The sequence below is a fragment of the Acomys minous genome, assembly GCF_964271855.1.
Source record: "Acomys minous genome assembly, chromosome: 10".
Lineage (NCBI taxonomy): Eukaryota > Metazoa > Chordata > Mammalia > Rodentia > Muridae > Acomys > Acomys minous.
Window position 1 is genome coordinate 770,201 of NC_140491.1, and position 27,988 is coordinate 798,188.

At 41.3% G+C, this 27,988-nt stretch overlaps 1 protein-coding gene across 1 annotated transcript in view; it reads right to left on the reverse strand.

The window, feature by feature from the left end:
- ATP10D (ATPase phospholipid transporting 10D (putative)) overlaps positions 1-24,941 on the reverse strand; it is a 91,260-nt gene extending 66,319 nt beyond the window's left edge. Inside the window, exon 1 of the mRNA XM_084800085.1 lies at positions 24,683-24,941. The gene's annotated coding sequence lies outside the window, so the exon portion shown is untranslated. The remainder of the gene's footprint in view (positions 1-24,682) is intronic.
- Positions 24,942-27,988: the final 3,047 nt, after the last annotated feature.

Sequence of the window (27,988 nt, forward strand, 5' to 3'; positions counted from 1 at the left end):
AAAATTGGTTATTTTTACACATAAGTCTATGTCTATGTGTGGGTTATATGCACATGTATAAGGTCCCTATGGAGATCAAAAGCACTGCATTGCCCTGGAGCTAAGTTTACAGATGGTTACAGGTTATAAGCTGTCCAATATGAATGCTGGAAATTGGACTTGATTCTTGAAGAGCAATAGGGACTCTACACCACCGAGCTGTCACCCCAGCTGTACTTTTCACAACTGAACCTAAACATCTTTTTTCAGCTGGGAGACTTATTTATTTATTGCTCCGTGATCCTGAACATTTTTTCCCAGCTGGGAGACTGACTGATTGATTGATTGATTTCCTGACTCTCATTCCTTGTCATGTCTATGTAAGTTGCCTATCTCATCTTGTTTTGACCTTTTAAATTATATATTTGAGATATGCATTCATTTCTTTCAGATTTTTCCAATTAGGTGGAATATGTCTTTAGTTTATGACCTAAAAAGTTTTTTTCTGAATTTCTTATTGTCTATTGAAACACACACCTTCTTCCTTTTAATTCTCTTAATCTGTCTCCTTTCTCTCTTCATTAGTTTGCTTCATTGATTCCTAATATTATTTTTTTCATTTCCACTTCATTAATTGATACCCTGGCCTTAATCATGTTTTCCTATCTAGCTTTTCTTGTTTTTCAAGACCTTGAGGTATATTGTCAAACTAGCTGTCTGTTGTATATGTACTTATGAGTGTGTAGGGGTGTGTGTGTGTGTGTGTGTGTGTGTGTGTGAGAGAGAGAGAGAGAGAGAGAGAGAGAGAGAGAGAGAGAGAGAGAGAGAGAACTAAAGCACATGTAAGTAGAAGTGATAGAACATACAGTCAATGGCAACCAATATTATTTTTAAAAAGGTGATAGCTTGGCGCGGTGGCACATGCCTTTACTCCCAGCACTCAGGGAGGCAGAGGCAGGCAGATTGCTGTGAGTTCACGGCCAGGATAGACAAGGCTACACAGAGAAACCATGTCTCAAAAAACAAAAAATCATTTAAAAAATTATAATTGGATCTGAGAACTTAAACTTGATAGAAAGAAGCTGTGCTTTCAGGGAAATGAGGAAAAGAACTAAAAGTTTGGGAGGTAATTAACAGACTGGTAGGAATGTTTTGAATTTCCAGTTTAAAACTGAAGTCCTCTTACACTGCACAGCTTTGTAGTTTGAATGGAAAATGTCTCCAATATATTTTGAGCACTTATCTCCAATTGGTGGTGCCATTTTGGGGTATTATGGAGCCTTTAAATCAGGTCGCTCTTCCAGAGACGGTGCTTAGAGGCACTCAGAATGGTCTAGCGTTTGACATACCATCGCAGGCTCTCCTACAACCAGCCTCTAACAAAACTAGGCTGTCTGAACCCCTGGCAACAGGATTATTTACCTTATGAGATTGTCTAAGACAGAGAAGCATGTCATCTGGGCCTTCTGTGGCTCCAAGTGTCCATGACAGGATCAAGGGGCTCCTTATTGAAGAGCAAAAAATTGTTGTGAAATGTTGGAGGCACAAGCAAAGGCAGTAAGCAAAATAAATATGCAGCTTTTTAAAGTAATAAAAGTCAAGGCTTGATCAAAAGAAAAGAAAAAAGAGGTTGGGTCACTAGAAGTGGCTGTGGCAGTTACCATCCTGGCCCCAGTTCCCTCTGCCTCAGGTCAGTGGCCGTGTGAGATGCTCTTGTGGTACACTGCTATCATGAGTTAGGATGTTCTTCTCCTTCCAAGATGGACTAAGACTGTTTAAGACCTAGGAATTACTCTTCCCTCCTGTAGGCTGTTTCTGTCAGGTGTTTTTGGCCACAGTGATGTGAAAGTAACTGGTCAAAACAGAATGACCAGGAATCTATTGAGTTTATCCTGGCTCAGTAGCATTCAAAATGTATTCCCTACGAACTTTAGAAAATAGATTCTCTGAGGTATAACCAAACTTATATGCACATGTAGCTGCAAACAAAGGCTCGAGAAACAGTTCGCACCCTTGCTACTGACTCTGCAGCTGTACATTTCCTCTTCTTTCTCCCTCTTTCATCATAATAGTATTGATTTCAGTGTTCACTTCCAATGCTGGAAGTCACTAGCTTTACACTGAACTGAATGTTATCTATGGGCGTCGACAGATACACACTCCCAGTCTGAGAGATGCACACACTGGATTCTTACTGTAGAAGCATGCTAAAAATGACAGCAGGACAGGAGGGCACGTGTGCAAACAGCACTTTCTCACAATAGCCAGGACAGAGCCTTTTAAACTTTCTAATTCAGCCAAGTATGTCACTGTTTAGAAAAAGAGTCTCATATTGGTGTTGGTTGTCGGTTTGTGTTTTTCGAGACAGAGTTTCTCTGTGTAGCCATGGCTGTTCTGGAACTCACGCATATTGGTATTGTACGTATAAACATTTGTGAAAGTCCCATTAAGGCATGCCACATCAAGGATCATCAAGGCTCGTGATGTTTTAATGTCTAGATTCTGGAGGTCACTTAATCCCAGGCAGGCCTTCTTAAACTTCCCATGCGTGAACCTTTCTCCCTCAAGAAACTTTTAATGAGACTCCAGGTGCACAGTACATAAAACAGGTATGAGTTAGACATTTGTGGAAAATAGATGCTAAGAAATTAATTTTAAAGAAGCCAATTAGCATACTAACAAGATAAATGTGCTCGCTCATTTTTATGTAAGGAATTAAATTTTGGCTGAATATTTGATACTTCAGGGTAAAGAACATCTCTGATATTTTGCAGTTGTATCTCATAATTGTCAATGTGAAGGACACTACTTTTCATAAGTGCATAATACAAAATACCATTAAGAACACTTTGGGCATTACTGGAAATTAATTTTTAAAAAGATCATGATTTTGAAAGAGAGCAAGGAGGGAGATATTTGAGTGTTTGGAGAAAAATGAAGGGGGAAGTGATGCAATTATATTATAATCTTGAAAATAAAGGAAATGATTAAGAAAAATAAACTGTTATAAATTCTTTCCTTTCTAAACAAGGGAGCAGGGGATATATCTGATGACTTTGCCTGCTTTTGGGACCCTTACCTGACTGGGTTTCCTCATCCAGCCTTAATATGAGGAGAGGCACCTAATCTTACTGCAACCTGGTACGCCATGTTTGGTTGGTAGCCCTGGGAGGCCTGCCCTTCTCTGAAGTAAGTGAAGAAGGAGCGGGAGGGGAGGGGGGTGAGGGGGGTGAGGGGGGGTGATGGGGGTGATGGGGGGTGATGGGGGTGAGGGGGGTGATGGGGGTGATGGGGGTGAGGGGGGTGATGGGGGTGATGGGGGTGATGGGGGTGATGGGGTGATGGGGGGTGAGGGGGGTGATGGGGGTGATGGGGGGTGAGGGGGGTGAGGGGGGTGATGGGGGTGATGGGGGTGATGGGGTGATGGGGGGTGAGGGGGGTGAGGGGGGTGATGGGGGTGATGGGGGTGATGGGGGTGAGGGAGGTGAGGGGGGTGATGGGGGGTAAGGGGGGTGAGGGGGGTGAGGGGGGTGAGGGGGGGTGAGGGGGGTGATGGGGTGATGGGGGTGATGGGGGGTGAGGGGGGTGAGGGGGGTGAGGGGGGTGAGGGGGGTGAGGGGGGTGAGGGAGGTGATGGGGGGTGAGGGGGGTGAGGGGGGTGAGGGGGGTGATGGGGGTGAGGGGGGTGAGGGGGGTGATGGGGGTGAGGGGGGTGAGGGGGGTGAGGGGGGTGAGGGGGGTGATGGGGGTGAGGGGGGTGAGGGGGGTGAGGGGGGTGATGGGGGTGATGGGGGTGAGGGGGGTGAGGGGGGTGAGGGGGGTGATGGGGGTGATGGGGGGTGAGGGGGGTGAGGGGGGTGAGGGGGGTGAGGGGGGTGATGGGGGTGATGGGGGGTGATGTGCACAGGGAGGGGGGTGATGGGGGGTGAGGGGGGGTGATGGGGGGTGAGGGGGGTGAGGGGGGTGATGGGGGTGAGGGGGGTGAGGGGGGTGAGGGGGGTGATGGGGGTGATGGGGGGTGATGGGGGGTGATGTGCACAGGGAGGGGGGTGATGGGGGGTGAGGGGGGGTGATGGGGGGTGAGGGGGGTGAGGGGGGTGATGGGGAGTGATGGGGGGTGATGTGCACAGGGAGGGGGGTGATGGGGGGTGAGGGGGGTGAGGGGGGGTGAGGGGGGTGATGGGGGTGACTGCACAGGGAGGGAGGGAAACTGCAGTAGGGATGTATCACAAGAGAGTAAATTAACAAACATTAAATATTATCCACAAAAAAGAAACTCTGTCTTAATCCAATGCAGAATCTATTCAAGAATTTTTTTTTTGAAACACAACTCACAACTTCAAACAGCAAGTATTAAAGTCAAATATTCGATTGCAAAGATGTACTAATTTGATGCTTGCTAGGAAATAATGATAGGAAAACATTACAAACATTTGTTTTCTATAACTAAGCTTATGTTTCTATTCAAGCAGAAATTCCTCATTTAAGTACTAAATAAAGACACTAGCTAACATACAGTAGGCCCAAATCTGAACCCAGGTGTTTCGGGTGGCACCCACTGGCCCTATCTGGCACAAGAGCATGCTCTGGGCACAGTGTACCTGTTGTGTGTTGAGAGCCAAGGCTTGCAGTGAAACTGAGGCACAAAATACAGGCAAGCACTGTGGATAACCTCAGGTTTATTTCACATTTGATTTAATTTTCAATCATTCATCACAAATACTTTATCATTACCAATCTGATGTTTGCAACCACATATTCATTTGCACAGCCATCCCAGGAGTTGCAAACCATGGTTTGGTTAACTAGGTGTGAACTAGAAGCCACAAGCCACTGAGCAACTTTCTACTCAGAGATGTGCTCTGCATCAGGGTGCTAGCAACCACATTGTTTTAGCTTCTTTAAGAACACAGAGAATCAGCATTTTAAAATAGAGATAAGGCATTAATAATTACCTTTTCCTAAAAGGAAGAGCAACGCAACAGCGTACCAGACACACATTTTCCTCAGTTTCTGCATCATGGCCCCTTGACCCCAGCACTTTATTTCACAGTTCACCCAATTTAACTGAAGGTGTAATAAGCACTTTGCTCACCATTGCTTTGTTTGTTTGGTTGGTTTTTTGAGACAGGGTTTCTCTGTGTAGCCTTGGCTGTCCTGGATCTCTCTTCATAGACCAGGCTGGCCTGAATTCACAAAGATCTGTCTGACTCTGCCTCCCAAGTGCTGGGATTAAAGGCATGTGCCACCACCACTCTCTTGCTCACCATTTAAAATAATTTTTACTTTAATTGACATATAATGGTCATACATATTTACAGATATGATATTTTAATATATGTGACATCATATGAGGATTAAGTCAGGCTAATTAACATAGCTAGCACCTTAGGCACTTAGCATTTCTTTGTGATTAGAACACGCAAAAATTCTTCCTTTTCCCTATTTTGAAGCATTCAATATAATAGTAACCATATTTACCTCACTATAAAATAGAACATCAGAACTTATTTCTCCTAACTTTTCACTCTGCATCTCACCAACCTCTCCCCATTTCTTCCTTTTCCCCCTGCCCTCTGCCCCCTGACAGCCTTCTACTCTATACTTTTATGAAACCAGTTTTATGTTTCACAAGCTTGCTCATCCTTACCATGTTTTTACACATCAAAATCCTCCTGCTGTGCTGTAGGCTCTCATGTTACCTACAGTGTTCCTCAGCTGCTTGCCCTCACAAATAAATCTCTCAACCTCAGCGTGTTGAAAAGAAAGTGGATGCCATTTAGATCATGGGACTCACTATAGATGAAAACTATTCCTTCTCGCCCTTACTTTCATCGTCGGGTATCTCTCTGGACACCCCCAAGCAAAGGTTGGTGTGTTGAGCTGAGGTGCAAACTTGAAGTGCATTGCCTAGAGTGTAGTTTAAATGCTCGAGTCTAAGCAAACACTCTGTTTAATGTACCAGTAATACCTAGGAAGTAACCAACACTGAATATTCACACCAACATCATAGCCAACCTGTATGACAAGAAAGTACCTCTAAATACAACCCAAACACATCCCCACACATTGCCTCCCAAGCTCATTCTAACCATGTTTGTGAACTGACTGCATTCTATTTGTTCTGTTTCCCAAGCTCCCAAGGTAAGAATGCTCCAGTGCCTGGTGAATCAGGCTTCTAGGCCTCCTCCCAGGAGATTCTCATGCTGGGGACCTACAGAAGAGTCCACACATTTGTAATTTTATTAGCACCCTGTTGACTTATCAATAGGTTGAGAGCCAAGAATAACCTCTTGTAATTCTGCAAATGTTGTTCTCACTTACAAAGATGGCCAACCAAAATACCCACTCACCACACTAGCCCCTTCTGAAACTGCTGGCCTGTTTTTAGTTTGACTGTGGAAAGAGAGATTAGGAAAAGTTCACAAGGCAGCAGGGCAGGGCATCCCCTATTCTGCTCCCAATACAACCCAATGCATGGCAGTGTGTCACAAGTGGCTTCCTTTTTCTGTAGGAAACTTAGACAACTGCTCTCTCTGTGTCAGTTCAGGATTTGGCCAAAGCTAGATGATCAATAAATATCTGTTGATCACTGTACTCTTAGAGAAAAGTAGTAATATTGAAACAGTAAACACAAATTCAACTCCACTGTCTTTCTCTTAGAAGCAGGGATGAAGGATCTATGCTTGAGAAAGCATGGGTCATCAATTTAGGCTTATGATTGCATCATTCCACCACTGATAGAAGGGACCCACTCCTCCAGGTCTGAGAAACTCAGAAAAGCACAGTTTTCTCTGCTATTGGGTCTATAAGCTCAGTAAACAGTGTAGCAGTGGTTAAGAGCAGATACGGAGTCCAGGGACCAGTTACCTTCACTCAAGGGGTTGTTGTGAACATCAAATGAATAGTCCAATTCCTCAGATTGATGTGTAACCCTTTACAAATGGTAATTAAGGTTAATTATTGCTGTGTTCACTGAGAGTTTGTATGAACAGATGACAATAACAACATGCCCCAGATACTCATCTGTAGTGGGAGTTTTGGTGTCTTTAAAAACTCAGTTATGTTATGTAAACTTTTTTTGTTTGAATCCCAGGTGTGGGTATGAGGCTGCTTCAGATTGTCCACAGCAGCAGACTATTTGCCTCGTGCAGGCTCTGAGGGGGTTATGATCTTTGCCAGCTGCAGATAGTTGAATTCTGAGAACTCTGGAGAGAGAATAAATTCCCGAGCCCAGAGAGGCACTAGAGGCGATTGAAAGAAGAAGCCGGCTGCTGCTTCTTGCTGCTCCTGGTTGCTGTTGTGGTTTGATAAGAAGTTGGAGAGATCCTGACCATGAAGACTGAACTTGCCTCAAGGAAGCCAAGGACCCAGCTAAGCAGGGAGCAGTCAAAAGAGAACTATGCCTGCTCTCCCCACTAACCTTCTTTGGGTGGAGAAGGGAGGTAAAGGCATTAAGAATCCAAATAAAATTGATTTAAAAAACACACCAACACTCACTTATTTTTAATTTTTTTAAGCTGTAATTTGTGCTAAGTCACTGGTCACATTCATTTTTTAGTAACTTTGCTCCTCGGTTAACAAGAACGCTTGTTAACTAACTAGCTGGGGATAGCAACACCCTCCTCATCTTGTCCCTCAGTTGTTCCCAGGGGCAGGTCTGGTGCCTGGGAGACAGAGGCTCCAAAGAACAACTTAATGTGATACATTTATAAGATATTTTTCAAGACCATCATTCCTAATTGCAAGATTTAGCCATATTCCCCAATAGGTGATTTATCATTGTTTTCTGCTAACAACCCAAAGTTCCCCTGGTATAATTGGCCTGATTTTCTGCCACTGATAGGCACTCTGACTTGAAGATTAAGAAATACATATTTTTAAACCAATCAAAGAAGTGGGCACTTAGAGTCCAAAGAAGATCAACCAGAACCAAAGAACATTTAAGATTTAGATCCTCTCCTGTTCTGCGCTGACTTCCTTGAGGCATGGTTTTTTTTTTTCTCTAAAAAATTAAAAAGAAAAATAATACCAAAGTATACCTACATTTAGTGCTTATTAAACACGTACTATACACAAATCACTTAAAAACACACTAAATTCTCAAAACTCCGTTTCCCTTGATGAATGCTTAATTTGGCATGTTGGAAGCAGCAAAGATTACCAAAGGTAAATACAGGATAATGAATTCTCTCGGGCCCAGTTAGCACTTAAAAGTTTCTGGAGGTCATCACCAGCCAACAAACAACTCCAAATACACACATGAGGTCATCCGTTTAAAAGGCATACACAGATTTATACATAGTCATTTCCGGATTGTCTTTCTCATGGATGCACTTGAGTCTCTTGAACCTTGACCCTTCTTTGGTTTCTGACCCAGCAGGTCTGGGATGGAGCTCAAACTCAAGCATGTCTAACAAGTTAGCAGATAGTTCTGAACACGTTGTTAGGCAGCCCATTTCATTTTAACATAAATTCCAAGGCAATAAAGAGCTTAACAGTTGATACAAACAGAACGTCATGGACAGAGGCTGAAATGAACCAAAAATATAGAAAGGTCAAGTTTACAAACACACACCACCACCACCACTAGGTTAATAGGTTTTAAGGATTAATTCTTTCTATGGACTTTATCCTATTGCTATTAACTTCAACCACCATTCCCAAAACTTGACAAGGAAGAATGATGGATCTTCATCTTGACAGAATTATAGCCTTCTTTAGTCCAGTCCTCATCAGAGAGGCTTCATCCAGCAGCTGTGGGAACAGACGCAGAGACTTGAAGCAAAACATTAGGCAGAGCCTAATGGACATGGAGAGGAAAGACTTGAAGAGTCAGAGGGGTCAGGACACCATGAGAACACAGCCTATATTATCGAGCCTGGGCTTAGACGGCTAACAGACCTTGTATTAGTCTGAGCTAAGTCCTCTGCATATATGTTATGGTTGTGTAGCTTAGTTTGTGGGGGGGGGTGGGGGGGAGAGCGATTCCTAACAATGGGAGTGGAGTGTATGACTCTTTTGCCTGCTCTTAAGACCCTTTTCCTCTTACAAGGTTGCCTCATTCAGGCTTGAGATAAATGTTTGTGTTTAATCTTATTGTAACTTTTTTAAAAAGTTTTTATTTATTTTATGTATATGTATTTTATGTATATGTTTATCTATTTGCATGTACACCTGGATGCCAGAAGAGAGCATCAGATCACATTACAGATGGTTATGAGACACCATGTGGTTGCTGGGAATTGAACTCAGGACCTCTGGAAGAGCAGACAGTGCTCTTAACCACTGAGCCATCTCTTCGGCCCTTACTGTAACTTGTTATTCCATGTTCAATTAATATCCCTAGGAGGCCTCTCTCTTTTTTTAAGGGAGATAGAGGAAAGGGTCTAGAGGCGATGGAGAATGAGACTGGGATGGTTGGAGAGAGGGGAAACTTCATTCAGGATATACCATATAAGGGAAGAATAAAGAATGAGAGGGGGAAGGGGAGAGAGAGAGAGAGAGAGAGAGAGAGAGAGAGAGAGAGAGAGAGGAGAATAAGAGAGAAATTCATTTTTCCAGAACATTTTTAAAGTAAGCAAGTCATCAAAATGGCAGAATATAGCCAGTTTGATGTTAGGGACTCAACATTCTATCAAAGAACAAAGTTTTTAAAATGAACAAACAAACAAACAACAGTCCTGGGGCTGCTAAGATGACTCAAGGCTTAAGAGACGGGAGTTCCTGTAGCCAGCACCCACATCAGATAGTTCATAACCACCTGTAACTCCAGCTCTAGAGGGTCTCATGCCCTGACCTTCTCAGGGCTCTGCACTCATATGCACATACCCATACACATAATTTTAAAATGATAAAAATAATTTTCAATTTAGCTTTAAAAAAGAAATAAAACACTAATGAAATATGAAGTTTTTCTGTGCTCTAAATCTTGTTAAGTATTGAGAAATGTACAGCAAACAGTTTCTGAATATGAGACAGGAATTCTTTCATAGCATAGTCATCTCAGAAATATCTCATTGGCTGTACAACTGAGATGGCCATGCCCAGAGCACAGGGCATCCTGGGAAGGCTTGAGCTTGCTCCAATCTATGTCATCTATGACCCAATTTTCTTTCTTTCTTTCTTTTTCTTTAAAGATTTATTTATTTATTTTGTATACATTGTTTTGCCTGTATGTATGCCTGTGTGTCAGAAGAGAGGACCAGATCTCACCATAGACAGTTGTGAGCCACCATGTGGTTGCTGGGAATTGAACTCAGGACCTCTGGAAGAGCAACCAGTGCTCTTAACCTCTGAGCCATCTCTCCAGCCTCTGACCCAATTTTCTAATACTCTACAAGAGGCTTATCCCTTGAAGAGACAGATTCTTTATCTTGCATGCCATGAGAATGACTATGAGATCATGTGATATCTTTGTGGGTTTCTTTGCTACATCAGCTACCATGGTGCTATGGTGGCATGGCTCTCTTAGCTGTGATTATCTTCTTACCTATAAAAGCAGAGTTTCTTTCCTTCATCTCAGATGTTCTTTAGGAAAGAAGATAAGCATGAAAATGTACCTACTGTTGGGTTTGTAATGACAAGAGCCAGCTTATTTCACTAGAAAGCTATGGCTCTTGAATTGTGAAGCTATATTATACATTTTCTGCATCGGGTGAGTGAGTCAGATCTCTTGAATGAAATAACCTTGGACTTTTGAATGCTATATGATATTTTTCTGTATTGAACTTTTTGAACTAAATCCCATATAGGTATGCATATCCAAAATTTTAGGTATATACATGAGGACAGGCCAGGATACTGCCTCACTCAAAACATTGCCATATATTAATTATTTTTTATTACAGGTGATCATTATCATGGAAGGATGTGTTAGGAAAGGTTCTAAAAAGCTAAGTCACATTTTCACTGTACCTCTAAGAGAGAAATGTTTATGATTAGTTTGGTCATTTTTTTAAAGGGCCTAACTAGGAAAAGGTCAATTCAAATCACGTAAATGACTTTGTATCTTGTTAGAAATGAGTGCTTCGAACTGAGCTCATTCCACTCCCAAGTCATTTGTCAGGCACGTCCTGAAAGCCCACCACATACCTCGGGTGATGCTTCGAAAGAGACAGAAAAGACTGGTTCTCCATCACTGAAGCAGGCGCTCACCTAGGCCGAAAGAAGCTCCCATCCCCACCCCCAGCATACACTCACATGGACAATGTCATAGAAGTCAGTCCCATATTTATATATCCTTCCTGACGAAGGGTCAAATTAAGCTTTTCAAATACAACATGTTTATTTTGAAAAAGGGCAGAGGAATAATATATAACTGAAGTATCTATGAATATAATTGTTTTACACTAGAAAAAGTATTGATTTTTATTGTTTTCAAACACATTAAATAGAAAGTTCCTTCAATTCTCTAATGTGAATTAGAATATATATTTATACACATAAATATATATAAATATATAATATATAAGTATATGTTTATTTATAGATATGATATACATACAGAATATATGCTTATGTGCATATTTATTACACATGTATACATATCTACATATGTTTATGCCACATTTACACATGTAAATATATGTAAATGCACATATATCATAAATGCATACACATTTTATCTATGTATGTGAGGGTGCTGAATTTTAAAATAGCCACAGCCTTACACATGCTGGACAAATATTCTACCACTGAGCTATATCCATGTCAGTATTTCATGTATAGATATTTCTCTCTCTCTCTCTCTCTTTAAAAAGACAGGGTTTCTCTGTGTAGCCCTGGCTGTCCTAGATCTCACTCTGTAGACAAGGCTAGCCACAGCTAGTTTAAAATGTTGTAAGTCAAATATAATATGCCCAGCTACTGAGAATCTTGGCTTAGCTCATTTTTAATGTGCTCAGAACACTCACATTAGCCTAAAGTTGGGCAAAATCATCTAACACATCTATTTCTCAACCTAGTGTGGACTAACTCTGTAGTCTACTGAAAATCTGCATGCACAGAGCACTGGCAATATGACAGTATCTTGTGAAAGACCAGTCCTTCATCAATGTGATTGTGTGGCTGACCTGGAACAGCTGCTCACTGCTGTTGCCCAGCATCTCAAGAGAGAATCCCACCATGCATGTGTCAAAATCTGAAGCACATTACAGTTTCTATCAAATCTATATTGTTTTGGCATAAACTCACAGACAAAAAAGTTGCAGTTGGCCCACCATTTGTTGGCCACCATCAGCACATATTAACAGATACATTTATTAGCGAGATGGGTTGATGGATGGACAAAGATGAATGAATGGACGGATGAATGGATTTAGATGGTCCATTCAGACACAGAAAGCTTCCAAGATTCTCTTCTTCAATAAGTCTCTGACTTTCTTGAAGAGATCACATCTCTCAAAGAGTCTACTACAGTGGATACTAAGGAACAGTTAATTTGAAGAAAAGCAGACAAATATTAGAGACATATAAGTATATCCTTGTGCTGTTTGCAATCTCATCCATACTTATAACTGACTTAGTTACCTTTATCAATTTGGAAAACTGAATAAATATATATTGAAACATGAAGAGTAGCTATTTTAAAATATATTTTATTAATTTATTCATATTACATCTAAATTGTTATCCCATCCCTTGTATCCTCCCATTCCTCCCTCCCTCCCATTTCCCCTTACTCCCCTCCCCTATGACTGTGACTGAGGGGGGCCTCCTCCCCCTGTATATGCTCATAGGGTATCAAGTCTCTTCTTGGTAGCCTGCTACCCTTCCTCTGAGTGCCACCAGGCCTGACCCATTTGGATGTGGTCAAATATGGGGCAGAGAATTCTCAACAGATGAATATTGAATGCCTGAGAAACACTTAAAGAAATGCTCAACCTCCTTAGTCATCAGGGCAATGCAAATCAAAACAGCTCTGAGAGTAGCTATTTTTAATACTATGTTTTGCTTTTGATAATCCTAGCTACCTCTATAAAACAATGCTGTGAAAATAACAGAATAGTATATTTTTGAGATTTGTCTTTTCAGAATTACTAAGATATTAATATATGACATATTATAGAATAAGATACTAATATATAATATATTAATAGTATAGACATAATATCATATCGATGTTCAATTCTTGTCATAATCAGTGCTGGAATATTTATTTAAACATTTGTATTTGCTAATTTCAGGAACATTAGATGTGGTCAGTAGAAGATTTTTCACAAGTACTTGAAATAAGATCCAACAAATGTAAATACAGTTTATATTTAAATAAATGTTACTTAAGACTCCAATTCTTAGTGAACCATGCGCCATACCTTTCCACTGCCATCGTTCTCACACTGTTTAACTTTATGTTTAACTTTTATGACCAGCACCTACCCATCTCTTGAATATTCTTTACACCTGATAACACTTTTCTCACTTCCTTCTTGGAAAAAATCCATGTTCTGCTTTTATTAAAGGCCGTTACAGCAAGGCTTACATACATTCTGCCTCAGTTATCATAAAAGAACTTGGGAGAAACACACTCACCCAGATTAGTCACTCGAAATTCACAGGCACAAGCCACAAGTCAGCACAGGCTGCAATCAGTCACTCCAGTCTGCGAATTCATACCTCCATGCATGTTTCAGATATTTTTCTTCCTTCTCTGATAGCTAATATCTCCCATCCCCCAATATTCTTTCTGTTCCTGATCCTACTTCTTCTTTTATTAGGGAAAGCAAAGTCATCATCAAGAGGTTCCACAAGGTCCCCAGCTAACTTCCTCAAGCGTACACTCCTCCTAGAACACGAACTCATACACTGAGCTGCCACAGAGACAGGCAGCCCATCCCCAGACAGACACATGACAGATTAAGTTAGTTAACCATACTATGTTCACACCAGCTTCCACCACAGATCACTTTTGTCAGTCGGCGGCTGCCCCACCCTTCTGGATGCTCAGATCCAGAGCCTTTGTGCTCATGCTCTCTTTGAGAACTCCTCCCCCCGTTATAGCTCATACTCACTCAATCAGCCAATTCTGTTAGCTGTTGCTTGAAAAATGACCTGAGACTGTCTTCACACTTCACAGTCTCCAGCAGTGTCCCCCCCCCCCCCCCAGGCCATCTCCAACACCCTGGTTCTGTTACAGCCAGAATTAGATCTGTGTTTTTCCTCAGTGGAAAACTGTTATGGTTCCTTTGTTAACGAATGCCCGCACATAAGTGAAATGGCACCCCCGTAGATGCATGGAGCTACAGTCCCCTTGAGCGGTCTTGGTTCCACTGGCTCTAGACTAGAGTCATCAGTATCAGCTTATCCTGGTATCCCCCGACAGCTTTTATTCTGGATCCCACCGTCATAGGAGTTTGCATTTAAATCTACAGCATGTAACCGTGAAGTAGACGTCAATCATGTAACACAACAGGAAGGCACGCCAAATAAAAGGAATAGAACCAAGTTTTAAAAGAGCTGACGTATTTAAGCTTCATTGTTCTACAGCTCTCAGAGAGGACACTCTTCTGAGAAGCCTATATTTTCAGACCACTTAAAGCATTACAGAAAGTAAAAATTAATTCCATCTGGAATAGAAACCATCACACAATATGTACTCGATGTGCCTGGATTTCACAAGGCGGTTGGTGCATTTTCTTCTCCAGGAGTTTAGCACCGGGGTTCTGAGAGTTAAGGCACCTGGTGTTATGTCTCTGAACTGTGTCTGAGTCTTTTTGTTCTCATCACCGCTATGAATGTACACACATGTGTTTATAAGCTTCACCGCCCCCCCCAAAGAGCTGCTGTTAGAAAGAGGAAATTCTTTTAACTCCAAAACAGAGGTTAATAAACATAAGTAAATTATGACTTCCATGATCTTCAAGAAGACCAAAACTAACAATAATGCTTAATGCATTCATCTCTGCTGCTCAGAGACCTCCTGACCTTCTAGCCATTTAATAAATAGACACTGAAAAATTCCCATGGCTGGCCAGGTTCTGTTCCAGGCACTGAAGTGAATGTCCTGCACCAACTCCACATGGCTCTTGGCCTGCAGCAGTGCACAGTATAACAAAGGGATCAGTCCTGAGTCCCATGAGGCCCCCTCACTAGTCCAAACCTCAGAGAGTAGCTGCCATGAGACAAACAGCAGCCAGGCAGGTTCCAGAGCAGATCAGAGCATTAAAATGCCAACCAAGCAATGAATAAGCAAGGTCTGAAGGGAAGAACACAGAGAAGGGTTCACTTTGAAAGCTAGAACCAAAGGACTGGGCTAAACAGGAAGATTAAATCTCCTGCTGGGCTATCTTTACTCATGCACACTGAGGGCAAACTCATGTTTTATGTGACAACTGTGTGTGTGTGTGTGTGTGTGTGTGTGTGTATAGTGTGAGCATAAACTATGGTAAACACCCTGGGCTATGGCTGTGAAGAAAGTATTAAAATTATTATTAGGAAGATAAAGATCAATATGCTAACACTATTTGTTTAATATCAACATCCCCTATATAGCCATCATTCATTGTTCTAACAGTAACCTAACAACGCCTGGCACAGAGCAGGCACCTGAGGACTATTCTAAAATATATTAACTACTGTCTGTCGGGTTCTAGGAGTCATATTATGCATCTTTGAAATAATTTTCTTCATTTATCTTCATTCTATTAAAGCAATGAAGGCTAATCGATTATGACAAGTATTCAACAAATGAGCAGGTCTTTTGCCTGAGATCTGTTTAGTCAATTTCATCTTGATCCTTAAGTGACCTAAAGCCATCTCACCTTCGCAGGCAGTTCTTTTCAGCTTTAGACTACAGATTACATAAATGGGGCCAGTTAGGCAACATGTGGAGGCATTTTTTTTGTCATGGATGCCACAGGCAAGGGAGGCTGTTAAGTGCCCTACAGTACATAAAATGGTCCTTCACAAAAGAGAAATACCTAGCTACCAAATCAAGAATACTGCTGCTGGCAGACTCAGGATCAAAGCAAGTCATCCTTTTGTTTAGGAGACCTAGTGAGTGACAGGGTGGAAAGAATGGACTCTTTTCTTAATCAGTTACAGCTGAATAACTGTTCAAATTCATACTTTTTGTTTTGTTTTGTTTTGTTTTTTTGAGACAGGGTTTCTCTGTGTAGCCTTGACTGTCCTGGACTCGCTTTGTAGACCAGGCTGGCCTCGAACTCAGTGATCCACCTGCCTCTGCCTCCCAAGTGCTGGGATTAAAGGCCAAATTCATACTCTTATCACTCAGCCACAGCAGGAGTTCTTATAACCTTCAGTTTCTCCATAAAAGATAAGTGGCAGTAATACTACCTACCTATCCATAGGGTTGCTATTAGGCATTCATAAAAATGTACGTAAGTTATCTGAATATAAAAGACCAATAATTAGTAGGTAGTACTATAGCAAGAATGCTTATTACTTGTTAGAGACTGGCATGCCTGCCATTCAGGAAAAGCATTTTGAAGTCAGTAAGGCTTAGGGTTGGAGGGATGGCTCAGTGGTTAAGAGCACTTACTGTTCTTGCAGAGAACCTGGGTTTGGTTCCAGTGCTGCCACCCTCACGGGTGTAACTCCAGCCCCAGGAATGCAGTTCCAGGCTTCTCCATGGGAGTATGCATGCACATGAGGCACATAAACTCATGCACGCACACACACACACACACACACACACACAGAGAGAGAGAGAGAGAGAGAGAAATCTAAATCTTTTCTTTTTTAAGATGGCAAGGCTTAGAAACTCAAAAACTCAATACTTAAAGGTGAAAATAGTCTTAAATATCCAACAAAACATTTCATTTTAAAGCCAAGGAAAATGAGTTCCGAGAGGCTGACCTTACTCAACATTACAGAGCAAGAAAGTGGCCGCTCACACCAGGAGCAGCCTCATATCCAAGTGAACACTTATCATTCTTATTTATGAATATGCATCAAATTACTTAAGTCAATTTTAATAAGTGATTTACTATGGCTGCTGAAATCTCATGTGAATATTGCACTACAAAACAAGTTGTGTTTAGATATGGCTCATTTGTGGGATCCACCTCACTGTCTCCATGTCAACCTAAAGTGTTCTATTATCATCACACTAGTCTGCTTTAAAACTCATCTCACAAAAGTCTATATCGTAAATTATTCATTTATGTTTTAAATGTTTACATGAGGAAGATATTTTGGAAGAGCCTGAGAAAAACACACAGAAGTTGATAGCTTTATGCAATGTATAATAAAATATTTTTAAATCCTTAGCACTGGTTAACTTTAAGGTACTATAATCTAGTTTTATTTTTAAGTGTCTTTCTTATGATGGCCTCTATTTTTACCATGTTTATTCCAGAATCGGGAAATAGACTACCATTTTTATCTTTAAAGACTAAAATTAACTCAAATCATAAGTATATTACTTTTTGTAATTTTGAAATCTACTTATAATGGAGCACTGAATAACCAGAAGTTAATGAAATTCTTCTACATTTAAATTATGGGGTGGGGGATAGATGGGTTTCTGGGGGGTTGTTGTTGTGGTTGTTGTTGGTTTTTTTGTTGTTATTGTTTTGTTTTTTTGTTTTGGTTTGAGACAGGATTTCTTGAGGTGTTTTTAGACAGGGACAGCACTGGCTGTCCTGGAATTCTCTCTATTGAGCAGGTTGAACTCACAGATCTAGCTGCTTTTGACTCCCAAGTGCTGGGATTAAAGGTGTGCACCACCACCACCCAGCTAAGTTTTTGTTTTCCTTTTTCTTTTTAAAGTGTATGACAACACTTTAAACTAACATTCACACCCAGGCCCCCAAATAGTGCATCTATGTCAATGCTTAGCATTATATCAGATTAATATTAAAGAAGTTTATACACTAATTTCTACACAGTAGGATGTCCTATTGTCAAGCCCAACAACATTTAGCTTGCTTCTGTCTTAACAGGAATCCACTGTCAGGAAAAAAAAATGGCGTAAAACTAGCCAACAGGGTCTTTAAGAATTAGACATTGAGCTCTGACTGCTTTATAAATTCTGGGGTTTTAGATGAGTGGAGTTTTCTTTCTTTTCTTCTGTTTCTTTTTTTCTTTTTGGTTTTTCGAGACAGAGTTTCTCTGTGTATTCTTGGCTGTCCTAGACTCACTTTGTAGAGCAGGCTGACCTCGAACTCACAGTGATCCACCTGCCTCGGTCTCCCAAGTGCTAGGATTAAAAGGCGTGTGCCACCACCGCCCGGCTTATGAGTGGAGTTTTCAATCAGCTCAATGGAAACACAAAGCCATTATTATTAGTATTGCAACCTGCAAGACTTAGCATCTTGGCCTGTCTAGGGGAAGTGAGCAAATGAGGAAAGGATAAACATACATATAGAAAAGCAGGAGTCAGGTGGGTTCTGTGCACTCTGATGGTGTGGCACCAACTGCATAGCCAACAGGACCCTTGACACGTTTATTATGCACAGCCCAGTCAAAGGAGTTAGTAGCAGGCCTCTATAGGCCAGCAGGCTCAGGCTGTAAACATCCAATAGGAAGAAGGGGCAGCTGCTAGTTTTTGCACACACTGAGTTTGTAAATACTCTTACTTACACTGTCAACTTTCACATTTGAACCAGGGGAAGCCTTGGCCAACTCCAAGCCTGACCAGTAAGCAGAATGTTTTCCCATCCCCATGAGTCTGAGGCACTGGTCCTTGAATCCACATTCATTCCAGTCTTCTTCGCCCCCCACCCCCGCCTCCACACAGTAAATGTGCCACAGTAAAATGGGTGGAATTGCCTCTCTTAGGGTCCTTTTTAGAGAAGGTCAGTGAAGAAGCTGCCCTGCTTACCTGAGGACCTTCCCTAAGCCTAGTTCTCAGAAATATCCCCAAAGAGAATCTCAGGGTGAGCTTAGTAAACACAGGCTGAGTCTCTCTCCTTGTGAGGCACAGGCTGTCCTGTTTCCTACCCAGGGAGTCTGCAGCAACGGCTAAGAAAACATTGATACCAATGCCCCAGGTGGAGGGACCACACTGAAAGCTATAATTTGGCAATTCAAATCTATTGTAGGAAAGTCTTACTTTTAATGTATATCTTCCTCACAGCTTATTATCCAGTGTTGTTTTTCTTCAGCTAGTCATTTCCATCTCTGTATATATTATTCTTAAGATAACTAGTCAAAATATTTCCATATATGTCATTAATATTGATTATTTTGTATGATAAACATAACAATACTTAAAGCAAAGGAAAATAATTTGAGGAATGATGAAAGAAAAATGGAGTAAGAAAGATAAGTTGTTTTTGTAACTAAAAAGAAAATTATTAAACCTCTAAAAACTACATTTGAAAAATTAGATGTCATAAGAATATATGATACCAAATGTTTTTTAAAGGCCTTCACAGATTAATACACAAATGCATGCACACACACATATTTATTACATAGGAATTAAATAAGCACATCGAGCTTAAATTTTGCCTTAAAGGCAAAGAGAATTCCATGGATAATCACTGTCTCTCAGTCACTAGAAATGACTTGGTTACTTGACGTAATGTTGTTGAAGACTGGATTATATATGCTGATTATTTAAGTTGTCTCAGTATACATATTCAAGTGTCTCTGAGGCCTGAAAGCTAAGTATGACAAGTGAGGCATGTAATAATAATAACAGGCAGATCTAATTGTGAACGATATGAAAAAGAAGAAAACAAACGCTCCAGGCTCGTCCCCAGGTCATAATGACAGGGCTACAGCCACCAAGAAGTCTAGAATCATTGGTAAATATACAACCTGCTGCAGTGCCTCCTGAAAAGAAAAATTAAGAAAATCGAAACTGGGCAGCAGGCCAAGTGTAGTTACTTCTATTATCACGAGATCAAAACAGAAGCATCTGGTACTGCCTCCAACATGAAAGTGATGAGTAGTAGGCCTGATCCCATCTTTGCTATCACAGTCAAGTCTGCCACCAGGAAAGCAAAGAAATGGGAAAACCAGTAGAAGTCCTACCACCCCTAGTCTACAATAAATGGGTCAATTTATGACCACGAACAAAAAGGAAGTCAACAAGGGCAATAGATTTGATGGTGTAGAGCTAGACATATCAAAGGCCTTCTTCAGTGATCAAATAAAGTCATGTGTCCAGCTGTGATTTATCTTACACCCCCACCTCAATATTTTATGCATGTGCTATGTACGTCTATTATTTATTTCAGAATCTGAATGCTTCTGTTTTCCTCATTTCATTACAAATACTAGAGAGGCTGGAATGTTAAGATCTGATGTGCAATTTTTAAAAAGTTCACTCTAAGGTGAGACTCTGAAAAAAGAAAGTTGCATTGGGTAGCTAAAATGTTTTAAGAAGAAAAGGTCAGTCGTCTTCGTGGAATTATAAAACGGAGTCCTGAGGGTCAACACATTGACCTTGAATCAATACTGATGTTGTAATCAACTATGCTCAAACAACATCAATGCATTTGCAAGAAAGAACACAAGCTCTGCCAACAGATTCACAACTGGCCACTTATTACAAGCACTAACTTTTCTGAACCTTGGTTTTCAAGTCTGACAAATAAAATACTTATCTATCCCCAAAGTTTTCTAAGGATGACTAAATAGCCCACTATGTCTAGCCCACTGACATGAATTCATTCATTAAAGTTACCTTTTCTTTTGCTCTCACTATAAGCTGGAAATCAGGCCACAAAACAGACAAAAACCTCCCTTTACCTTCTCTGGTTCATTGAGTTGACCTTGTCTTAGGCACCACATTGGTGGTGAATCAAAGAACCACAGAATCAGATGAAAATACCCAGTTCAATTTCTAAAGATCAAATTAAAGCAATCACACAATGTGTGAATTTAGAAAAATAAAAAGTCCCATGGGGGAAAAATATCACTGTCTGAGGTCTAAGGATAGAAAGAGAAAAGAAAGGCTTCCCAGAAAAGTGTTTTAAGCAAGCCTGGACAGATGCTTAGAGACCACATGAGGGGAGCTATAGATTTTGAAAAAGCAATGTTATAAAAGGAGAGAGGTTGGAACACTTTGGTAACTCTGAGCAGGCCCACACGGCTAGAGCCCCCAGTGCAAACTAGAGGAGTGATGAGACATGAAAACAGTGACACATGTGAGGCCCAGAGTGATACCTTAAGTGTGGAAGTGAAGAGTTATGCTTAGTTTAGAGGACACGGGACACCATGAAAGATATTTGAAAAGAGTGTGATATGGTACAAAAATCTAGATTTTCTCATAAGAAGTGTGAGAGCAACACCGGAACAAGATGGAGGAATGAGCCTCAGAATAGTTTTCCTTTGATAACCTAGAAAAGGCACCACTTCCAGAGGCATCTCTGAGGACACCTTTGTGACAAGAGCAGCACATGTGTCTGGCAAGAACTGAATCTTAACTCAATGTGAGCCATTTCCCCCTGTTCCCTGAATGGCCCTGTGTGGGAACCCATGCCAAATTCTGCCAGGTCAGAAATCCTGTGCTTAGGCTGAATGCTGTGACCTTCGAGTTGCTGACCTTTACCTCACCACGAGGTCTTGTGTTCTAGGCTTTCCTTGGACTATTTACCTTTGAAAGAAGTAGAGAAGTCTCAACTTGGAACTGCCCAGAGGATCTAGGAAGTTCTTACAAGGAACTACTCAGAGAACTAGGAAGTTCTACAGGGAGCGATTTAGGCTATTGTATTCTTACCCCGGGGGCTAGGGTGAGTGAGATAAGAATAGATCCTATTGACCTTGCCCTATTTATGCTCCTGCTAGTCGGCAATAAAGTGAATCTTGATCAGAAATTTCCTAACTTGATTCGTTATTTCTTGCGTCTCTGTATCCTACTTTCAATCCCCACTCCCTCTTTCAGGTGAACCCTGATTCAATTTTTCCCGCGGGCTGGGACCCGAGAGCCCTGTGAGTTCTGCACTGTCTGTTCATCTGTCTGTTACCTATTACCATTACTATATCCTTACAATGCCAAACCCCATCCCACACCCCTGTCCTCAGCCCTTCATACTGACCATGACCAAATGAAGCAGAACAACTGGGCATTGGGACCACCATGCTCCCTCACAGCCTGGCTCAAGAGAAACAAGTCCCGTTTTATCTATCCGCACCATGATCTCAGACCGCCCAGCTTTTTGAACTTTAAGAAGTGAATCACTGTTTTTCTTTAAACAAGCTATCCAGTTCATACTCATTTGTGATAGCAACCTAAAAGACTAAGGTAGGTAAAGATAAATTCTAAATCCGATTAAAAATGATCCTCGGTGAGAAGTAGCCTGGAAAATTAGCTCAGAGCACTTGTGGCTCTGCAGTGGGCCAGAGCTCAATCCCCAGTGCCCACATCGTGGCTCACAGTGGTACTCATCTGCTTTCCCAGGGACTCTGAGGCCTCTTCTGGCACTACACAAGCACATGACGCACATGCATACATACATGCAGGAAAAACACTCACTCACACGAAATAATAAAATAAATACATATGAAGGAGGTTGATGGAAAAATTGGAATGTCTAAATTTGGAGATGTGTATAAACTTCAAAGAATTTCAGCATAGTAGTAAATCCCCACATTTGCACACAAACTGGGGAAAACAAGTCAAAACATGTAAGGATATCAGGAAGACTATCCAGTGATAAGGAAGGATGTCCTTGGCAGGAAAAGTATAAACAAAAGTTGCAAAATGGTATCTTACTTCTAGATTTAAAAAATCCTATACAAAAAAATAATTTACTGGTGAGAAATAAACCAAACATCAGTGGTTCTTCTATTAGAGAGGTCTAATAGAAGATTAGGTGATAAAGCCACAGACTTCATTTTGTGGCAGACTTCATTTTGTGGCATTAAATTTATAGTTTCTATATGAGTAAATATAGTTTAGTTGTCAGGAAAAAATACACTTGCTTTCTTAATAAAAATAATTTGTCTGAGAAGGTAGAAGGCATAGGTGGCATCACCCCAGCCCTCTTGCTGAGTTCCCATAATCTTCTGTATTATATACTGTACATGCTCAATGTCATTGTTTCTCAGCTAGGCTGGGTGGTGAATGCGTGGGGACCCAGGGAAGCTGAATCAATTAACCATGTGTGGATCGCACCCAGCACATTGTTCCCGGAGTCATAAACCCTCCTTGCTTAAGCACTGATGACCTGTTACATGTATCCTCATTGATGAATTTTTCAGGGACCAACAATGATATTGCTTGTGCTTTAAAAAAAAAAAAAGCACAGAGGAACAGATATTTCCTCATTAATCAGACAGTAAATCAAACATAGAATGAAGGCTTTAATATGTAGACATTTTTAAAAATCTTTAAAATTTCATTTTAAAATATGTGGCTGTTCAATAGACAAGTCACCAATCCTATAATAAATTATAGCCAAATCCTAAGCAGCTTCCCTCCATTTACTGAAAATAAATAACATCCTATCAGTTATTTGGTCACTAAGTATGAAAACTGCTCAGTTTGAACTCACAGAGATATTCCTCCCTCTGCATCTGCAAGTGCTGGGATTACAGGCATGTGCCACCGGGCCCTGCAGAGAACTACTCAGTTTTTGTTACAGGAAGGTCAAAATTTCTGGACATCCTGTTTCAGATTGCTGAACTTTCCACTCCACCCCCACCACACACACAAAGAATGTTAGGTTAAATAAACTGATGGTTGTAAACGTCTTTCAACAGTTTGATCTCATTTTGATACATACAATTAGGAGAGTGATTTATAAATTACATCTGAATGAAAATAAAAAAATCTGTAAGAACCCCTTGTTATCTTTGGGGCCTCTGCAGGACCCTGAATTAACGATTCTGCTAAGAAGTTCAAGTGCTCTTAAGAAAGCAGGAGGTCTTTTTAAAAATTAATTAATTAATTAATTTACTTAGTGCACTTTCCATAGCAGCTGGCCTAGTGCAACTTAAACATGGATACAGTAACACTGACCAGGAGCCCCAATTCTCCTTGGGGCATCTTTCAAGGTGGTCTTAAAGGCTTGCTCTGTGCCCACAGAATTGTCTTCTTCTGTGTGAACAGCTGCAACAGCTGTCTCCCAACAAGGCCAGAAGGAATTTTAGTAGTCTTATCCTAAATAGCCGAGTGAGAGTACTTTGAGCATATTCCTTCTAAAGACACATGGTCTAGACTCGGCCTTCTGATTTCCAGACTGGAGGGATTCATTGACTGACCTGCATCCTTCTCTACTGACATGGTGAAATAAAACAAGTTCTATGATGTAAGATGAAGCTGCCCCAAATAACAACCTAGTTCTTCAAAGTTAGAGTATGAAGGAAAGAATGCGGATGTCTTTGTGCTTATTTAATTATTTTTAGCATTCCTTTCAAAACAGTTTCACAAGTTCCAAAACAAACACAAAAATACGTTTTTCCTCCCTAGGGATCAACCCCGCGGTTTATTCGCTGGGAGAAACTACCAAAGCTCTTCATTACCAGCGGGAGGGGTGCAGACAGTCAAAGCTACCTTCAACTACTGGATTTCGAAATGGAATGCAAGCGTGTGTGTGCCTGTGTGAAGGCACAAATGTGTGCACAATCCATCTTTTACAGAAACCAGCTTTCAAAAAAGGTAATGTCCGGTAGAAATCAAATAACTGAGAATGGTGGGATCGCTTCTCCATTTTCAAGTCTTGTCCCGGAACAGAAGTGGCAGAAAGGCAGTTATTAGCCCCGAAGCAGCGCTGGGCTGATAGTGAGCAAGGGCGGGGGCGGGGGTTGGGGGTGGTAGTGCGGCTAGCCGCGACTCTCTTACCTGTCCCTCCCCGGGTGCTCATCACAGCATGGTCACTATGGATCCCAAGGTGCCAGAAGAGAACCGAGCAAGGATCCAAAGGGCGAGGTAAGTTATGTTTCAGTCATTTGTCTTTGAGAAACTGAACAAACCCTACTTCTCAGCTCCCCTTGCTCCTCTTGCTCAGCTTGCGGAGCGCGGGCGCCTGAACCGGGCGGGGCAGGCGACTCTCCTCCCTCCTCCAGGCCTCCAGGGCTCCCGGCCTACAGAGCTTCCGCGGAAAGCCAATCTCCCGCTGCCCGGCCCCGTGACGTAAGGGGCGGGGCCTGGCAGCTGCGGGGCTCAGGCCTCCAGCTGTTAGACCAGCCAGAGGCCCCGCCCTGATGTCCCAGTGAGCCAGGGCCTCGCTGTTCCCTCTCTGATGGTCACCCACTGCAGTTTGCAGACCGTCTAGCATGTTCTTACTTTACTATCATTTTGTTGAGCAATGCACTCATTTACCTAGGCTTGAAACATCTAGTGGTTATGCTTAGGAGGGTAAAGACATTAATTCTAAAAATGCAATGTTAAAGTTCCTTTAACTAGCAATCATTTTATAAAAAAGATCACAGTTCTGATTTGGGCTTCCCTCTTGTTCTTCCTTTCGGATAACGCAGCTTTATTCACATATCTGCCAGTCTGCTTACTTAAGCTCAGTTTCTTCTTTCTTTTTTTTTCTATGCTTTTCTTTTTGTTTCTTCAGTTTTATTCCTAAGATAAAAATAAATCAGTCTGTCTGACTTATAAAAAAATTTGCCCAATTACTTCAAGCAGGTACCTTGATCATATTTCAGGACAGGTTCCACTCCAAGAATAATAGGAGGGCACAAACCAGACTCAAAGAGAAAAGAAAACTTAAAGTTGGGTTACTAGGGAAGTGAGAGTGAAAAGATTGGATTTGGGAGGAGTTGGGGAAGGCAGGGTGTAGAACCAAAATACATCATATGAAATTCTCAAAGAATTAAGGGATAAAATTAAGAATAATAAGGAAGCCAGGACTACACAGGGAAACGGGAGGTGGGAAGTGGGGGTGGGTGGGCGATAAAAAGGTCATTTAAAGAACCAGAACACTCAAAATAACTCAGAACAAAACCCTGCTCAGCTTCCGGTTATTCCACTGAAACAAACACAAGAAGCGGTCAAGAACTCTGCAGTTTTGTGCCTATGGCTTCAGGGCTCTCAAGCAAGGGCTTCTCAAACGCGAATCAAGTGTGAGGACACTAACTGATCATCCCAGTGCCTCGCAGTGATGTGATCTCTAGGACACACCAAGGGAGCTGGCTGGGAGGGCTGACAGCCAGCCCCAAGGAGTTTTTTACACGGGTCTAGGAGGTGGGGCTGTTAGGCCAGGAAGGAGAACATCTGGGTGTGGCTTCCTGTGATGTGGCCTTCTGCAGGCAAAGGCAGATCTCTTGGGCTTAGTCAACTCCTGGCCCTAGGAACACTTTTGCAGTCATATCACTCATTATCTCTGAGATGATGGCAGGATTTTTGCTATTGTTGTTTTTAATTCTTGTTAGTTAATCGGCCGGTCACATTAAAACTTCAGATTTGCCTCCCTGTCTTTCTGCCAGAGGCGGGGATGTAGCCTTGGCACAGAGGCCAGTTTTGGGAAGGTGCATACCAGGACAGCTTAGGCATACCGCTGGCATTTGCAGCCTGTTTGGATTGCTTAAATCAGTGGTTCTAACTAGCTACACACTAGCGTTGGAGAGCGAGATGGACGCTGAGGCCCCCACTCAGGCTAACTGAAGCAGAATCCCTGCGGGTGGGGTCCTTGCAGTTCTCTCAGTCTGACTTTTGTCAGATGAACATGACAGAGCTCTTCTGGCACCCTAATTCACATCAAAGATTGAGAATCACCCCTATGATTTGAAATAATGTCTTAGAGGAAAATCCACATTACATTCATAAATTCAAAGATGCAGTTGTTGAATAATGGGAAACTGTAATAGAACTTATTCTTATATATTCTACATAGTGTTTGCATATTTCAATATAAGTATGGAAAATACACTACAAACTACAAGTCAGAGTTGCTGACTCACGGAAAGAGAGAGGAGTGACATGAGAATACTAGCTTTCCATTGTGTCTGTATCACGTGATCAATCAGAAGGAATTGGTTTCCCTTCTGTAGTTTAAATAAGTGTAACTAAGCATATACAATTAATACTTAGAAATAAAGGCTGTTGTAACTGGCCACTGTCAATGTGGGAGTTCAGTTGTTTGATAGGTTGTGCTGTGTTTCATTATTAGGGTTAAAGGGGGATTGGTTGTTGTTATTATTTTATTATTTCCTAAATGATTTTCTGAGCATTTGTATCATTTCACCTAATGATTTTTATTTTTAAAGAAATATATAAAATTCTTAATATGATTTATTAATTATTACTGAAAGAGTGTTTACTTACGGTTTCAATAACATACTACATTTCAGTGTGTTTCTCATGAAGACTTGAAAAACTAGTGTTCATAGTACAGATATAAGAAAGTTCCATCTTTCCCAGAAAGGAAATTATTTAAACTCTCAATACTAGTAGCTTGATAGTGAATTGTTGGTGGGAAATATATGGCATGAGAGTTCATTACCTATGCCTGACTTAAATGTAAATCTTAGTTATGAAAAGCCCTCACCCTATGAGCGCTGTGCATCATCATCTAATAGATTCAGTAAGTGTTGTTATGATCATATGAAGTCAGGCAGCTGGAGTGCTTATCACTAAGTAAAGACATAAGAGGTGCTTCTGCTTTAAAATGGCAGCTATCAAGCCACTGGTTCTACTTTCTCCCATTTCCTTGGACGTACTCAAGCACTGATATAGTAGCAGCAGATTAAGAATTATCAGGAAACGTTTTTATCCAACTATAAATATATTTCTTCTCATGGTTATAAGATGTGTCTTGTCCATGTTTGTGTGAAAAAGAAGTGGGCTTTTGTTTTGTTTTTTCTATCACTTTCAGATAAATACGTTTTTATTTCCTTTAAAATATTTCACACATGCTAAAGTAGCACAGGGCTGATTTTCCACATTCGTGATGAGGCTTGTCTTTTTCTCTGTACTTGTTGAGAGAGCATGACTCATGCACAGATCAGAGCCATCTCCAATTACAGGTCTAGGTAACTTGGGAGCAGGGGAGGATGAGCTCTGGTGCAATAAGCCATAAATAAGGCTTATTTATTAATATGCTAATTATATTTCCTACTTGTATTTAATAAGCCACAGCAGGGTTGTTTCTTTCTTCATTTTCCACCACTGCTATTTTCCGGGTGCTCTTGGGCCACTCTC